Source organism: Taudactylus pleione, unplaced genomic scaffold, assembly GCF_031769625.1.
Source record: "Taudactylus pleione unplaced genomic scaffold, aTauple2 ptg000985l, whole genome shotgun sequence".
Taxonomy (NCBI): Eukaryota; Metazoa; Chordata; class Amphibia; order Anura; family Myobatrachidae; genus Taudactylus; species Taudactylus pleione.
Window position 1 is genome coordinate 1,627,833 of NW_028285386.1, and position 11,992 is coordinate 1,639,824.

Genomic DNA, 11,992 nt, shown 5'->3' on the forward strand with positions numbered 1-11,992 from the left:
TTCCACCATGCGGGCATGTACGGGCGATGGAGCAGCCCAGCTGCCGATGCTGGCAAGTTCAATGGTGCCGGTGAATGACATATGGGGGGGGGGGGGGCGGTCAGCGGAGCGTGCAGTGTGTACCGTCAACTCGATATGTCGTTCATCAGCCCTATCGGGCATCATATCGGGGGGTCGCCTAATATGTACCCACATTAAGGTGCGTGCACGGGGCATCACATTTGATCTCCAATATGTCGGAAGGTATGTATAAGGTTACCCTTTTATCAAAATTTTTATCCACAGTATTCTTGCTCTTTTCACTTGTGTATAATTTTATTTTTTGCAATCTTTATTTAAGCAAGGGAACATATACAACAATAATTGAATGATGTACAAAACAGTTACTGGGAGTTGCATAAATAAGACAAAGTTTCCTGATTAGTATAGATAAACGTGGAGTTGTTCAGGTAATCACACAAATAGGGGGAGGAGATAGTTTCACTAATGAAAAATAATGGTCAGAGAAGTTTATTATAATGAATAATGACAGACTTTAAATCACCTATAAGTAACACACATACTATACCAAACATACCAGCATTCAGACTAGGCAGCTGATGTGTTTGATTTTATAGCTGATACTTTACAGAAAGAAAATAATCATTTATGGAACTCCCTTTTCAGAATGTTATATATAAAATTCATTGAACTGTTTGTTTTGTCTGTATGTTATGCATTTGGACACCCTAATCAGCATCAGACTGGCCAAAAGGGGGATCAAGGATATCATGGGTGGGCCCCACTGTCATCTTGATACTTAGCCCCTTCCCGCACGATAGTTTGTTCTACTGCAGGGAATGGTGCTGTGAGGCTCCTTGCAGCATCATGCTAATTGGACGGACTGTATGTGTGAGTCAGGGGCTGTGCTATGCTTGTTCCAGCCAGTGATTTGAGAAGTAACCAGTGGGCAGGGTACAAGTGAGAACCAGAAATGTACACTCGTACAGACACTTCTGTGTCAACATTGAGGCCACAAATAAATCTTCAGTGTCGGCCTGACACCACCCCCTGCACTGATGGCACAAGACACTGGTTGATTGGCGGTCGAGGTACCACTTTGTTTAAAATGAACTGAAGATAATTAGGAGCCGGCGCTGTTTTGTTATGATCCATGCCAGCACTCTTCATCTGGAGGGGAGTCAGGGGTCAGCTAGTGCCACAGCATCTGTTCAAGTGGCGTGCGGTGGGATGGAGCATGCACATGCAGATACATGCAGTGGTGGTACTGGAATACACCAGGTGGTAAGCAGTGGTGACACAGTGGTTTATTCTTGGGAGACACTCAGTGGCATGTACTTACTATCCAGAGGATGGTAGAGGAAGATATACTGTAATGGCACGCATGCGCAGTTTCTTATTTGGGTCGGAGGTCACGCATGCCCAGTAGTGCCAACTTATCTACCTTTTTCCTACATCTGCCAGCCTCTCTGTCCTACTCTTACCTGTGCCAGCCGCCTTGCTTCTCCTGTGGGCGTTAGCCTCTCTGTGGTTCTCCTGGTTTCGCCAGCCTCTCTGCCATTCCATCTGTACCAACCTCTTTACCTGTCCAGTTTGCATTAACTTCTCTACCATTCTGCACCAGCATCTCTGCCACTTCCAATTCTGCCCCTGCCTCTGCCCTGCCTTATCTGACCCAGCCTCTCTGCTTGTTCCTATCTACCCTAGGCTCTTTGAGTCAGCCTCTCTGCACTTTCCCTGTCTGCACCACCAGCCTCATTCCATCTGCACCACCAGCCTCTCTGCCCATTCCATCTGCACCACCAGCCTCTCTTCTTCCACTGTCTGCACCACCAGCCTCTCTTCTTCCACTGTCTGCACCACCAGCCTCTCTTCTTCCACTGTCTGCACTGGCTTTTCTGCTCTTCAACTGTTTTTTTCCATCTTCTGTCTATTCCAGCTTCCCTACCCTTCCCCTAATTTCCTTCCCAGTTTGTGCCAGTCTCTCTCCTTGCTCTGTCAGCCTCTTTGACCTTTTTTTATCTGCAACAGATTCTAACTGTTCCCTGTCTGCGCCAGTCTCTGTGCCTATTCTCTGTCAGCCCATCTAGTCTTCTCATGTGTGTACCAACTTCCTCTGCTGCCCAAGCCTCTCTGCCCATCCATGTCTGCCTTAGCCTCTCTGCCCATCCCACTCAGCTCCATTCTCTCTGCCAGCATCTCTGCACAGGGGCACTGAGAGGGGAGGGGAGTGGGTACTAATTACCCGGGCCTGGGCTTGTTGGAGGGGACCGGTCCGACTCCGCCCCTCTCCCTCTTACCTGTCGGCAGCCCTGCACACACTGCTGTGTGCTGGGCTGCAGTGGGAGGCTGCAGTCTCCTCTCCGCTGCCTGTGGGGGAAAGAGATCACACTGACAGCGCCCCCTCCCCAGCGAAGCAGCCCTGCAAATAGGGTTTTATTTTTCCTTTTTTTTTAAGTGGGCATGGCCATGCCTTCCCGTGATTAGGCCACATCCCCCTTCCCCTCTCTGCCTCTTCCCTGTCTCAGGTGTTCACCAGTCTTTGTCCTTCCCATCTGCCTGAGCCTCTCTGCGCACCCATCTGCCCCAGCCTCTCTACCATTTTTCCTGTCTATCCCAAATGATCTGTTAGTCGCTGTCTGCCCCAGCCTCTCCTTTCAATGTCTGCGCTTCTGATCACAACCCCCTTCCGAACTTTACCTACATAACAGCTCAGTTACATCTTATCAGCCACAAGTGGAGATGCGACTAACATGCGCACTACTTTGCATTGCCCATAGTTGCTAACATTTGGTCCCGGAGCATGTGCAGTGCTAAAACACGCAAGACACGCTGTGCAAATGGACTTGAACTCACTGACCCCATCACATCATCTCTTTTAAGTATAAGCAGTGTCTAATGTAACTAAATCTTTGTTCCTATGTAAAAGCTTAAATTCCCAATACAAAAATATATTATTTTGCTATAATAAACATTTTATTATTATTATTATCGTTTATTTATATGGCGCCACAAGTGTTCCGCAGCGCCTTACACAGTAACACATAAACAAATGGGTTGATTTACAGTAACTTACAGTACAGTAGTTATTTATTGTATTATTTTATTTTATGATAGATTTCCTTTAACCTTTCTCCCAATTCACAATCAGATGACTTTACTGTCAAGCATATACAGATAGATACAGATAGAGCTGCATCTGGCAGCCTAGAGGAAACTGTCAGATCTGATATTGCATGTTTATTTTCTGGCATATATAATCCCACACAGTGCTTCAGAAAATCAGTGTCAATGCTGTTTATTGGTATTTTGACTTGTGAGGTTTTGAACAAGTTTCCCACTAAAGATTTAGGACCTCATTCTGAGGCAGATGCACCTGCAACCACTTTTTATATGACAACACTCACACGAATCGGATCAGTTTTGTGCCATCTCATGGTTACTGCCCTATTGTCACCCACAAACTCCCTTTTTCACTAAAAGAGTGATCCATCAATGTATATATGAGACTGTCTGCAATTTCAAACTCTGAAGATGGGGATGTAGTTAGCAGACCGGCGGTGGAAGCCCAACTTGGGACTTAAGATAGGTGTTCAAATACCGACGCCTATCTTAATTTTGACGACGAATTCAGACAAGACGCCAGCCCGAATGAGGTAAGCTGGGGACGTCTTAGCTGTTAGCCGCGGGAGGAGTGTTAGGTTTAGGCAGCATGGCATGGTTAGCGTTAGGGTTTGGGGGGGAGGTTAGGGTTAGGCATCCCTAGGAGGGGGTTAGGGTTAGGCACGAAGGGGAGAGACTTAGGTTTAGGCACTAAGGGGGGAGGGTTAGGGTTAGGCACGAAGGGGGGAGACTTAGGTTTAGGCACTAAGGGCGGAGGGTTAGGGTTAGGCACGAAGGGGTGAGACTTAGGTTAAGGCACTAAGGACGGAGGGTAGGCACGAAGGGGGGAGACTTCGTTTTAAGCACTAATGGAGAGGGTTAGGGTGCGGGGTGTGGAGGGTTAGGGTTAGGCTACAATAAGGGAGGATTAGGGGGAGAAGGTGTAGGGTAAGTATACTTACCCGACCCCTGTCGGGATACCAACCATCGGAATGGCGCTGTCGGTATTTTGACAGGATGCATCCTGATTGCCGGTATTACATACCCATTCCTGAAGATGGCATAAGCTGCTGTAGCCTATGACATGAGCTAGACTATATATCGCATAACCAGCCAGGAGAGGGTTCCATAGGAACATGGCTGCCGCACATGTGTGGCCTGTACTGTAGACCACACCTGCGCAGGACTCCCAGCACATCGCAGTAACGGGCTTCTTTCTGAGCCCCTGTCCCTGCAAGTGCTCAGTAATACATTTTGCCGATATGATCGCATCCTGCAATGCGATCATGGGCGGTAATATTGTGCCCAGATCACATTACAAATGGGATCATTAATAAATGGGCCCAATAGTGTTACATTGCACTTTAGCACATACAGCTGCATCAGTCACAATTCACAGTATGTCAAGCACAAGAGTGGCTGATACGAAGTGTGTTTTCTATTTAACTCTTCACATGTAATGAACCTACAAGTCACAGCTTTTCCACCCAACCAGCATGCTGGGACTAGTGCTTCCACACCAGCCAGAGATTAACGTGTTATACTAAGTGCAGCCAAGGTAGCAGATCTACTTCATTGCTGGCTTTCTACTTTTCTGAGATTAATTGCACATCCTTGAGTTACTTCACTATTCTCTGATCAAGTATGATATGATTTACCGCCGGACGTGAGCCCAGTGGTTGTAATCCCGACACCAGCATGTTGAAGATCGCGGGTAAAGATGGAGGTAAGTAAACTATCTAACCCTCCCCTCTCCGCCCCTAACCCTCCCTTAAGGGTGCCTAATCTCCCCCCCTAGTGCCTAACCATAACCTCCCCCCAGGGGTGCCTAGACCAAACCCCCCTTCCCGCTCCCTAAACCTAACCCTCCCTCGCGACGCCCGGCTTACCTTCATTCAGTATGCCGGGCGTTGGGATTTCGGCGGGTGGATAATGATAGCCATCAGGAATTCGACGCCTATCATTAGTCCCTTGCCTGGATTTCCAAGTCGGGAAGCCGGCGATCGGCATTTCCAGCTGCATAATCTATGCATACATCTATATTCAGGAAGAATGTGCAGACATAAGAATTCTGTTGTCAAGACCTACAATGCAGAGTAGGTCTTGACAACAGAGCTGTACAATGCAGACATATTACCAATGACTAACGATAAGATATGCAGCCTGAATGCAGGTCATAGTTACAAATACAAATTAGGGATGGACATAGATCTCCGACCTTTCAGAAATATTGATTTCCATACCCGATGTATCATGATATTTGGGAGCCTTTTTATCAATAAATATTTGTGGCTTATTCCCCCGAAAACACCTGCAGGAGTCCCCGGGGCTGGGGGAGTGAAGTGATCGCTGATTCGGTCTCTTTACTCTAAGAACATCGTAGGGACGGGCTCCTTTCAGATCCCTGTCCCTGCGGGTGCTATTTAATTCATCCCAGTGCTATCATTTCAGACTACAATGCGATCATGTGCACTATCACACTCAGAGCGCATTGAGTATGGGCTTATTGATAAATGATTTTGTAGACATGATGGCCATAGAGGACTGGCAATTGGCCACCCCTAATACAAAAACGCCTTTGGTTTATGCGTATGCCTGGCTTTAACTCAGCACAAAGCTCATGCGAAACTTTCAGCAATTCCTCGCCAAGACAGCAAGATATCAGGCAAAAGCATGTTGATACTTTCCAGTAGCAATTGGTAGCGTCGTGCAACGTTAATGATCATACTGATATTGAGAAATCAGCCCCTGTGCCTGGAACTGTGGGTAAATGTGATTTGTATTAAATAAATACAGTAAAGCTATTCTTTATTTAATTATTTGTCTGGGAATGCAAATATATTAGCACATCCACGGTATTGTAGCGAGTCATAGGCTGATGGTAGTGCTGACTCGGTAGTCTATTCAGATATCTCTCCCGTATACAATCTCCACCAATTTCTGCTGGCAAATAGCCTTGCAGGTGCCTGGGTATCGTGAACCTACTGACAAGCTGACCCTAGTAACAACAAGAGGGCAGTTTTAGAACATTTTCCTGGAGCACTTTAAAATCCAACCTACACCTTTATCAATGAAATATTATATTACATTTAATGAGTTGCTTTAGTACTTTCATCCTTTCGAAATTCCTTTAACTTGATATAGCCAGTATTTCAGTATTCAGAACCATCTTTCTGAACAGGATCAGAAAAACTTAATCAGATCTCAAGAGACACAGGGAACTGCATGACTCACAGGAGTGTAATCCGCAATTACTTTGAATGTACTTTCCCGTTGCTGTCAAAGGCAACATCTATCTTCCCACTCAGACATGAACAGTCCCTGCACTGTAACATCATCTGTTAGAAGTAGTATATTAGTATTATCACACAGATTCCCAGTCAGTATCTGTACAGAGACCTCCTGTGCTCTCTGCCCTGTCCCCACACCCACCCACCCACCCACTTTCTCCTGTCCCTCAGGAATGTCAGTCATACAGGACTTATCTCTGTCTCTCTGCAAGTCATTCACTTATAGTAGGCAACGTGTGACACTCCAGCTGCTGTGGAACTACACATTCCAGCATGCCCTGCAAAACTGTGACTGGGCATGCTGGGATGTGTAGTTCGAATCTACAGCACCAGCTGGAGTGCCACACCTTCGTCTACCCCTGCTTTAGGACCCCTTGCCATCACCCCTGTGCCATGTAAGGATTGTAGCTTATAGACTGTACTAGTTAAATGATAACTGAGCTGATTGGTTACTATGGGAAACTTCTCCCCCTGTCACCTTTAGGAGGTTTGGTCCATCTTCCCCACGCTCAGTTCCCGGCGCAGACAGTGAGGGAGTCTCCTCTCTCTGACCCTCCCCGACCAGCAGCAGCATCACTGGTACCCGTTACTATGGCTACAATGGAGTATAAGAGGCGCTGGCTCCGGAGGCCCCGGGACTACTCAACCGCACTGGGGGACCCGGTGGTGACAGCAGCGGGTGTGACACCCGGACACTACTGCTCTGCAGCCCGTGGCTCCACAACGAGAGCCGGCAGCCAGCACCATGCTCCGGCCCCGGGACCTCCGGCGCAGCTCCGGCACCCGCACCTTCCTGGACGCCATGCACGGGGGGAAGGTGCACCTGGCCCGCTTCGTGCTGGACGCTCTGGACCAGAGGATCGTGAACTCCCCCGCGGGGGAGCAGGGCCGGACCCCGCTCATGTTCGCCGTCTGCCTGCGGGAGGACGAACTCCGGGGTCGCTTCGTGCGGCTGCTGTTGGACAAGGGCGCGGAGGTGAACGGACAGGACGAGGCGGGACGCACGGCGCTCAGCCTGGCCTGCGAGCTCGGGCACCTGGACGCCGTGAAGCTGCTGGTGCAGCGCAGCGCGGACCCGGAGATCCCTGACCGGGCCGGGAACCGGGCGCTGATGTACGCCGCCTCCTGCGGCCGCAGCGCCGAGCTGCACTTCCTCCTGCGCTCCTACAAGCGCTTCGGGCTGCGGCTGGACGCCACCAACCGGGCCGGGGTGTCGGCTCTAGACGCCGCCCGGGTGTCCGGGCACTGGGAGTGCGAGAGAGCCCTGTCCGCGTCCCGCAGAGGAGAGGCGTCGGAGAGGGGCGAGGACGGGACTGGCCGCAGCCCCAAGCCTCTATCCCGGCAGATGCTGGAGCGCTTCGCACGGCCCTTCACCCACCGGAGGGAGGAGGAGGAGGAGAGGAGCCAGCTCCGGGGCGTCCTCAGCCGCTCATCCAGCTGCTCCCCGGCTAGCACGGAGGCAAGAGAGTCCCTGCGGGTCCCGGAGCACGGCATCCAGCGGGTACACAGCTGGGACGGGCCGGACAGAGGGGAAGCATCACCGTGCAGCCGCCTGTTCCGCCGGGTCACATCGCCCGACGTCTACCAGGGACTCTCCGGGGGCATCCTGCCCAGCTATCCCGGGGACATGAGACGGGAGAGGAGGGACAGCACCTGCAGCAGGAGCCAGCTCATAGTGCCCAGGCAGGCCCTGACCCTGTGACATGGGCACCTGATGTAGCAGCAGTGTGGCATCCAATGGGCATTGACCTGCCAGTGGCTGATGGACATTGCAGCTATGTACTGTCACTGACTGGCTATACAGCAGAGGAAATGCTACAGAGAAGGGCACTCACCCTGACCATTCACATTCTCTTATTATTTATATCAGCAGCTGGCAGGCTATGACCCTGTGACATGGGCACCTTTTGGTGGCAGCAGTATGGCATCCGATGGAGAGTGACATGAGATGCACCTGACATGCCAGTAACTGATGGACGTGGCAGTAATGTGGAGGCACTGACTGGCAGGAACCATCTACAGTTCAAGGAGCAGGAGCTAGAGAAGGGCACTCACCCCACTGACCATCCATATTCTCTCTCATTAGTTATATCAGCAGTGGTCTGGACAGACACATAAAAGTGGCCTGTCAGAGAGTGAGGAGACCTGGTAAAAGCCCTATGGACTGGTACGATTATATGTGATATAACAGACAACTGCTCTTGTGAGAATGGTATAGAATAGATCAGTGTTTTTCAAACTCTGTCCTCTGGACCCCAAAAGAGTGACGTTTTCCAGGTCACCCAGGAGGAGCACAGGTGTAGTCATTACTCACGGGCACATATTAAAAGATCCAAAGTTGGAGCTAATTATTTCACTTGCGATTCTGTGAGGACACCTGGAAAACATGCAGTGTTTGGGGTCCTGGGGACCAAGTTTGAGAACTTGTGGAATAGATGCTTCAGCGTAGTATAGTTATTCATTCTTTCACTGGCTATACTGTGTAGGTATACAAGAGAGGAGGCATCAGTGTGTGTGTCACTTATCTCACAGCAGGAATTGTATAGGGGCTGCTTTGTCCCAAGCCTTTCTAGTAACCTGTCTACTAATATCTAGTTTCTCACCCTAGATATAAATCCAAATAATTACATACAGGGTTGGTTCCCTAAATCCTCTTTTGGAAAGACTCAATTTTAATACTGAATTTTGACAATCTACATAATTTCCTACCACTGTAATAAATTAATAAAATTACTTTGGAGCCCACAGAATATTTATTATAAAGAAATGCATATAGTAGGATAGGCATGCATGTGTGCCAAGAGTTTAAATGGTCCAAAAGTCTTGAATAAGTCAATGTTGTTTGGCACTTTTATAAGGGGTCAGGCACCTACAATGAGTATGTAGTAATGTCAGTGACAAGGAACGTTCTGTGCATGAGGCAATAAATGGCAAAGTATTATGGAAGATAGAGATGTGATAAATGGTCTGGTAATGGTCCTGGGAATAAGAGAGATCATTTCATGATATAAACACTAACTGCAGGACAAGGTAAGACACCAGTGACATAGCAATACATAGTACTGTTATTGTACAACATAGATTGCTATAAAGCAATGGTATTTGGTATGATAGATGAACTGTGACAGGCGTCTTAAAATCTCAATTAAGTAAAGTGTACTGGTTGGCAGATGGGACATGATATACTTGTGCACCCTGCCTTGCAGATTATGTGGACGTTAGAATGGTGCATATATAGACCATGGTCCTCTTGTGTGCCTCTATAAACTCTTCTGAAATATAAAAACAATAGTGAAATAAGGGTCTCATAGGTGACAATGGACTTGGCGAAAGTAGGCCTGCTATCACAATCTATACGTAGCAAAGAAGCCTTATACTTCATGATTTCATATAGGTCATCCTCAATAATTACACTGTGTGGCCTATATTTCTATAATACAAAAATTCCCTGCCCCTGTTGTCAGTGAATAGACCTGGATTTATGCTGCAATACAAGCAAAGCATACTGGATGTCACTTCATGGTAGCTGGTTCTCTTCTCTTTTCCTTTGAAGATCACAAATGAGCAAAATGAACGATTATTTCATAATTGATCTGTACAGAAAGGTAAACCTTACATTACTAGAAACATTTAGACAACCTTACACTGGATTTAGTGTACCTAACATCTGTACTTTGTATATGATAAAAAATATTTTTCCAGATTGTCTTCTAAATTTTTAAATGATAAAATTGTTTACATCACAGCCTTGTTTCTGAGGTTATTGAATCTATTTGTCTTGTATTAAGGGTGGAAAACTAATATAAATGCATGAAAATACTGATCACAAATATATATTGAGCCACATTACAGTGAAAACACTGTTGTATATTCATTAAGCAATAAATAGGCCAGGGTTTCATGGAAACATTTAACTGTTTATAATACACTTAAAATGTGACAATATTGCCTTGCGTATGTTCACTTTAATATATGATTTTGGTGTTACAACATTGCGATTTATGTGATTCTTAATAACTTGTTCATTTATTTAATATATAGTTCTTAGTATGGCATACTTAGGATAGTTGAGTGGTGAGCTGAGGGATCTCATTAATGCACACATGTGAATGCCAAATTAGCCTCTCATGATACCTGTGAACAGTGACCCGCTGTGTGACCATACATTTTCTGGATGGTCATTTGAAAGACCAAACTGCACCAAGCTGCATCCAACAGCCCAAGAGCCAGGAACATATGTACCAGGTCCTATGTTGAACTCTATTCACAGATCGTCCAAATCTGTGATATTGCAACATGCCATCGTATACATCAGTGAAACAATTTACTAGAGACCAAGTGTTTTATTTACGAAGCGCTGCTTCCCGGCGAGTTGCAAGTGAAAATGTGAAACGGCACCCACAATCTATGTAAAGCACGCCAGACTTTACACTTACAAAAGCCGATACTTCGTTAATAAAGTCTAAATTGTGCTAGTCTTAAGCTGGGTACACAATATATACACCCATTGTTGGACAGACACAATGTAACGATACATCACGTGCACCATACACACTGCACAATCCAGTGTACAACAGCGAGATATATTGTTACATGCTGCAACGCGGGGCGCAATCAATATCCACCCAGTGGGGATTCTGGAGCTCAGAATGCAGACGCCAAAATCCCGACATTAGTCAGAATACCAGCGCCGGCATCCTGACCATTGGGATCCCGAAGGCAAGTAGAAGGGGTAGGGAGAGGGGAAAGGTCAGAATACTGACCGACAAGCGTCGGTATTCTAACCCTGTCGGGATACTGACTGCCGGCGTCCCGCACCTATCCGTTCATAGCATCAGACGATGCGATGAACGACTCTTGTGAATATGCATGCGTGTGTGCACACTACACGATCCGTATGATATAGTGTTCCAATCCATGATGGAACAAGGGTCCCATACATCAGCAATCTAAAAAAAAAAAAATGATGTTCTATGATTTATTTTTTTTGCCCTCAGTCTACAAACCTGTGCCCATTCATTACAGTTATTTTTCAGTGATTTGCAGATAACTTTTAGCAAATCAGATCTGCCAATCTTGAAAGGCTCATAATTTTACTAGCGACGGTCTGCAAATTGGCTGGCCGTCTCCATACACTACCAGTCTATAGCCTCGCTGAATTCAACATGTTGGACAACCTGATTTAGCGATTCTGATCACTTTTTGATGGTAATCAGCATTGGTGAACCCCATACATTGCTGATTTTTGGGGACAATCGCAATTATTTGGGAATAAATACACACTACAGTCCATTAAAACTAAAAATATAAAATTATAAATTTGGGTTTAATTGGATATGTAAATTAAGGGGAAAGTGGACTGTTCAGTCTCACCCAAATTTTTCCAAGCTAATAAAGCTACATCCCATCAACTTTTCAACAAGTAATATAATGTTTATAAAGGACAGGAAAAGGCATCAGATCTTACCATGTCAGTTGTGATGTCGTATAAAGAAGCATTACCTTGTTAGTGTTCAGTTATATTACTTGCCTTCATAGTAAACAGACTTTGGCATTTATTGACATATATAATATATTAAGTTTACTTTTAAATTAGGGAT

At 46.6% G+C, this 11,992-nt stretch overlaps 1 pseudogene; it reads left to right on the plus strand.

The window, feature by feature from the left end:
* Window positions 1–6,926: 6,926 nt before the first annotated feature.
* On the plus strand, window positions 6,927–10,207 carry LOC148454547 (ankyrin repeat domain-containing protein 63 pseudogene; annotated as a pseudogene).
* Window positions 10,208–11,992: the final 1,785 nt, after the last annotated feature.